The sequence below is a fragment of the Mandrillus leucophaeus genome, unplaced genomic scaffold (genome assembly GCF_000951045.1).
Source record: "Mandrillus leucophaeus isolate KB7577 unplaced genomic scaffold, Mleu.le_1.0 Scaffold269, whole genome shotgun sequence".
NCBI lineage: Eukaryota > Metazoa > Chordata > Mammalia > Primates > Cercopithecidae > Mandrillus > Mandrillus leucophaeus.
This window is the reverse complement of record NW_012102798.1, coordinates 4,902,694-4,908,782: the sequence shown is the minus strand read 5'-3', so window position 1 is coordinate 4,908,782 and position 6,089 is coordinate 4,902,694. Positions and strand designations below refer to the sequence as shown.

At 36.4% G+C, this 6,089-nt stretch overlaps 1 pseudogene; it reads left to right on the top strand.

Annotated features, from left to right (window-relative positions):
* Positions 1-3,057: 3,057 nt before the first annotated feature.
* LOC105542837 lies at positions 3,058-5,887 on the top strand (annotated as a pseudogene).
* The last annotated feature ends 202 nt before the right edge of the window (positions 5,888-6,089 follow it).

Genomic DNA, 6,089 nt, shown 5'->3' with positions numbered 1-6,089 from the left:
TTCCTGTGCTTTGAGATGTAAATTTTCTACCCTCTTTTCTCTAAAACTCAGTAAAAGCTTTGCCCGTGTGGGACAGATAAACTTCAACTTGTTCCATTTACAGAGGCACAATTTAATCCAAATTTCTTTTTAAACTAGTGAATTTCACCTGTCGCGTGACTAATATTTTACAATCAAAGCTATATAATGTTTATATTTTATGTATGCGTGTGTACGTGTCTGTGTTTGTATATTGAATAAATGATTCTAAATTTACTTATAAATAAATGAGTACTTATAAATTAAATAACTAGGCCATATGCTTTTTGAATTCACGTGACTTTAGTAATTTTTAGTAAATAAAGCTAGTTTAAAAATTGTTGGTAAAATAAAATAGAAATGTCTTCAGAATTTTAGATATATTCACCTGAGTCTACCACTCAAACAAATGTATGCCATCTCTACTAGATGTTTTAAGGTCATAAAAATCTTGCTTCTGTGATCATTTAGAGGCTTGCTTGATTTGTCTGTGAGCTAAAGCTGTAATGGGAGGATGATGGACCTCCCTAAAGCCTTGTGCACATCTTTCTGTGAACTTACATCTTTCATTTTCAGTCTTTAAATACTGGGGTCTAGACAGGTGGCCATGGTGAGGCTGGAAGACATAGGTATGTCCACAGTGCCCTGGACACAAGCTGCAGAGCAGAGCCAAACCCAATATGGTCTCATCCTCCCTGGCCCAGCTGTGCCCCCTGGCCATGCTGGGAAGGGTCAGATCCTTCAGGCATTGTCTTCACAGCTCCGTCCTCTGTCCTGGGCTCTGCACCTGATGTATAACATTAAAATTACTTAACTCCTATGTTTTACTCTAGAAATTTGGATTACCGAAAGTTAAAATTATAGTTAATATATGTAATTAAAACTACTGGATATAAGAGAAACAATTCTGTACACAGACTGCGTAAGAAAAGTAGGATGTGTTTTGGTAAGAAAGTTTATAAGAAAGACAAGTGAATGTGTTTTTTCTTAAAGGAAAAGTAATCTTTGTCTAGTTTAAAGGTGATTTAAAGGTTGTTTTTGTTGAAGGAATAAAAAAGAAAGATATAACTGAATGGATATAGAAAGTTGAGGAAAGAGAAAGAATGAAAAAAACTTGTAAGAGTTTATAAAAGTGTTGTGGAAATCTTATGTGGTCAGTCTAAGATTGGATGAATTTGTTTATAGGATTTTAGTAAAATTAGCTTTAGTATTAATAATACACCAATGCAAAGGTAGAATTTGATTTTCTCTTTTGAACAATATTTTTGTTTAGTAATAATAAACAGTAATAGCCTAGTTCAACTTTTGAGTAAATTGCAAAAAAGAAAGGAGTTTGCCTCGTGCTGTCTTTATTAGGTCATTTGATTATTTAGAAAACTGTTTTCTGTCAAAGAGTAAAAGTTTTTAGCTTTGTGAAGCCTTTTAATTATCACTCTGGCTAAATGAATGACTGTTATTTTACAGTGATCTGTGATCTTATTCTGATATCAAGTGTTTTAAATCTTTGATATTTGACAAACTTCCCAAAATGAAATTTAAAATTCTAAATTAAGTCTTTTTGACTTTAAACAAACTTTTAGACATTTTTAAAAGATCCTCTGAGAAAGAGTTCAATACCAGCCTGGCCAAAATGGTGAAACCCTGTCTCTACTAAAAAATACAAAAATTAGCTGGGCGTGGTGGCACGTGCCTGTAGTCCCAGCTACTCGGGAGGCTGAGGCAGGAGAATCTCTGGAACCCGAGAGGCAGAGGTTGCAGTGAGCCAAGATCGTACCACTTCACTCCAGCCTGAGCAGCAGAGCAAGACTCCGACTCAAAAAAAAAAAAAAAAAAAAAAAGATCCCCTGAGAGTTCAAGAAAACATATTAGGCTTATTTCTTATGTTAAAATCAAGTGGAAATCATTGTCCAATAAGAAATGGTGTTTAACTTTGAGTTCTGTTTGTAGGGATGTTATTAATATGTGTTCCAAAATTGTGTGACATTCAAAAAATCTGATATGTCCTAGTAAATTGCTATATTCTGATGCTCTTTTTCTAAAAGGTCTTTGCAAATCTTGAAGTGTTGTGTCTTCAAGGAGGTTCATGGAAGACGGTCTGACAGATACTCTGAAATACAAAACTCTGCTTATGACATTGAAATTATTCAACTGTACTGGGTAAAATTTTTTTTTAAACTCTAAAAAGTTGCATTCATAAAATTGGTAACCCAACATTAAGCAGAACAAGAATTAATGACATGAGACTAAACTGATGAAGGACTGAAATGATTTTTATGACTTGTTGCTAGAACCATTGCTAAATGTTTTTATGGTTTTGTTTTCCAGAGTTAAGAAATATTTTTTCCCTCTTACGCTATTTTTACCTTATATCAATGGGTAATGTATACTTTTGTGAACAAAATTGAGACATTTGCCTTTCTCTTTACCTGATTTATCTCGAATCCACACATTATTCATGAGTATTTTTATTTTATGGCAATACAGTTGTCTGCCTAAGTTCAATAAGAATCTGTTTTCTTCTGTGACAGGATACAATTGAGACACTGGTTATTTTACCAAGGTTTTGACTGGAATATCATATTTTTTAATGTGACCAGACTGCTTTGAGAAATTGAGATTGACTTTAAAGCCAATGGATGTGGAAAAAGACTGGCCTGGTACCTTGTCTGCACGTTCCCCTACAGGGTTCCTGACCTTTCAGTATTTAAAGAATGTCACTTTCTAATAGGTCCAGAAACCTCAAGGCATTTTGACGACTCTAACAAGAGAAGAATTCAGCTGGGTGTGGTGGCTCATGCCTGTAATCCCAGCACTTTGGGAGGCTAAGGTTGGTGAATTGCTTGAGCCCAGGAGTTTGAGACCAGCCTAGGCAACATGGCGAAACCCTGTCTCTACAAAAGATTACAAAAATTAGCTAGGTGTGGTGGCATGCACCTGTGAACCCAGCTACTCTGGAGGCTGAGGTGGGAGAATCACCTGAGCCAGGGAGGTCAAGGCTACAGTGAGCTGTGATCTTGCCACTCCAGCCTGGGTGACTGGATGAGTGAGACCCTATCTCAAAAAAAAGACTGGGTGACTGGGTGAGTGAGACCCTATCTCAAAAAAGTATTAAAAAAAGAGAAAAAAAAAAAAAGAGTGTAAAGACTGGGTGACTGGGTGAGTGACACCCTATCTCAAAAAAGTATTTAAAAAAGAGAATTCACCCAATTCATACAAGTAATTACAAGCACAAGTCTGATGGTGAATCCTTAGCTTGGCTTCCTACACTTAAGCTTTTAAAAATCAAATCTGGTATTTCCTATTTTTTAAAGTTTTGGGAGTAGGAAGGAAGAGCCTCCTGGGAAGGTGAGGACTCAACTGTCCTACTGAGAATGAGAAATAGGTATAGTTTTGGATGTGAAAAAGGTCCAAAAGCCCATTTCTTGCATAAAGCCATAAATAGAAAGGGGGAGAGAGACCACAGTGTGTTTGGAGAACTCAAGTAGTTAAATTTCAGGTGCTACAGAACAGTAGCAAAAGAAGTGGGTAGAGACTTTGTAAGTAAAAGCCAGATTGTAAAGGACCTTATATTAATATATCATGACCAAGCAGTGGGAAGAGCTCTGTTATCAATGCAATGTTGTGGGATAAAGTTCTCACTAGTGGGATTGGCCATATAACCAACTGCTTCCTAAGTGTTGAAGGAACCGATGGAGATAAAGCCTATCTTATGACAGAAGGATCAGATGAAAAAAAGAGTGTAAAGACAGTTAATCAACTGGCCCATGCCCTTCACATGGACAAAAACTTGAAAGCTGGCTGTCTTGTACATGTGTTTTGGCCAAAAGCAAAATGTGCCCTCCTGAGAGATTACCTGGTGTTAGTAGACAGTCCAGGCACAGATGTTACTACAGAGCTGGATAGCTGGATTGATAAGTTTTGCATAGATGCTGATGTCTTCGTTTTGGTTGCCAATTCTGAATCAACACTAATGAATACAGAAAAACATTTTTTCACAACGTGAATGAGTGGCTTTCCAAGCCTAATATTTTCATTCTCAATAATCGTTGGGATACCTCTGCATCAGAGCCAGAATATATGGAAGATGTGGGGCACGTGCCAAAGGATTTCAGGCAAGATTACAGGAATTTCAGAATTTTGAACAAATCTTTGAGGAGTATATCTTACAGTCAGCAGTGAAAACAAAGTTTGAACAGCACACTATCAGAGCTAAACGGATACTAGCTATCTATTTTTGTGAATAATATTATCTATGTTTGTGAAAAAACATAATGGATTCAATAAACATGGCAGCTGAATAGAAAAGGCATTATGCAGCAGAAGAGAGGGAAGACCAAATTGATAGACTGGACTTTATCTGAAACCAGATGAACCTTTTAACACTGGATGCTAAGAAAAAAACCAAGGAGGTCACTGAGGAGGTGGCAAACAAAGTTTCATGTGCAATGACAGATGAAATTTGTTGACTGTCTGTTTTGGTTGATGAATTTTGTTCAGAGTTTCATCCTACTCCAGATGTATTAAAAATATATAAAAGTGAGTTAAGCATATAGAGGATGGTATGGGAAGAAATTTGGCTGATCGATGCACCAATGAAGTAAACACCTTAGTGCTTCAGTTCCAGCAAGAAATTATTGAAAATTTGAAGCCATTACCTCCAGCTGGTATACAGGATAAACTACATCCAGTGATCCCTTGCAAGAAATCTGATCTCAGTTATAATCTAAATTACTATAAGTTATGTTCAGATTTTCAAGAAGATATTGTGTTTCATTTTTCCCTGGGCTGGTCTTCCCTTGTACCTCGATTTTTGGGCCCTAGAAATGCTCAAATGGTGCTCCTAGGATTATCAGAGCCTATCTTTCAGCTCCCTAGATCTTTAGCTTCTACTCCCACTGCTCCCACCAGTCCAGCAATGCCAGATAATCATGAGGAAGAACTCATGATTACATTGGTAACAGGATTGGCTTCTCTTACATCTAGAACTTCCATGGGCATCGATATTGTTGGAGGGGTGATTTGGAAAACTATAGGCTGAAAACTCATATCTGTTTCAATAACTATGTATGGAGCTTTGTATCTTTATGAAAGACTGTCCTGGACCACCCATGCCAAGGAGAGAGCCTTTAAACAGCAGTTTGTAAACTTTGCAACTGAAAAACTGAAGATGATTGTTAGCTCCATGAGTGCAAACTGCATCTACCAAGTAAAACAACAAATGGCTACCACTTTTGCTCACCTGTGCCAACAAATTGATATTACTCAAAGACAACTGGAAGAAGAAATTGCTAGATTACCCAAAGGAATAGATCAGTTGGAGAAAATACAAAACAATTTAAAGCTCTTAAGAAATAAAGCTGTTCAACTTGAAAATGAGCTGGAGAATTTTACTAAGCAGTTTCTACCTTCACACAATGAGGAATCCTAACAATAGAGATTGATTTGGGGACCATGATAGGAGGAAACGAAACTTGTAAGATCGGGACAGTTGTTATTTTTATGAAATGACTTCAAATATGAATTTTACTAACTGTACCTAAATAGCAAAGCCCTATGTAGATTCTGGTAATGATCTATCTCAGTGTATTTGTATTTTTGAAGAGTGTTATGTCCTTAGTTTTAATTTTGGGTAAAGAAAAAACTAAAATATGGAATTAGTTACAAGCAACAGTACCAACTTATGTGACCCCTGAGGGGTGGGACTGTGAGCTCTTAATTTGTTTTAGATTCTGAAAAACTCTGCTTCCTGGCATCCAGGAGTTAGAGATTCAGCTTTTCATCTTCTTTCTCAAAACTAATTTTTGATGCTTTCTTTCCTGGGAATAGTCACTTTTTAATTTTATTTAATAAACTGCATTGCTGGAACCACACACAAAAAAAGTTTCAGCAAAGCCAACTTAAAAGGAACATATATGACCAATCATTGTTTTTGCTATACTTTATGCAAATCAGGCCAAGTATGGTAAGACCAAAAGTTATTTTGCAAATAGCTTGGCCCTACTATGATTCATCTTTGGTAAAAGTGGGGAACTGAAGAGAGAAAAAATATGTTTCAGAAGAAAACTATAGAA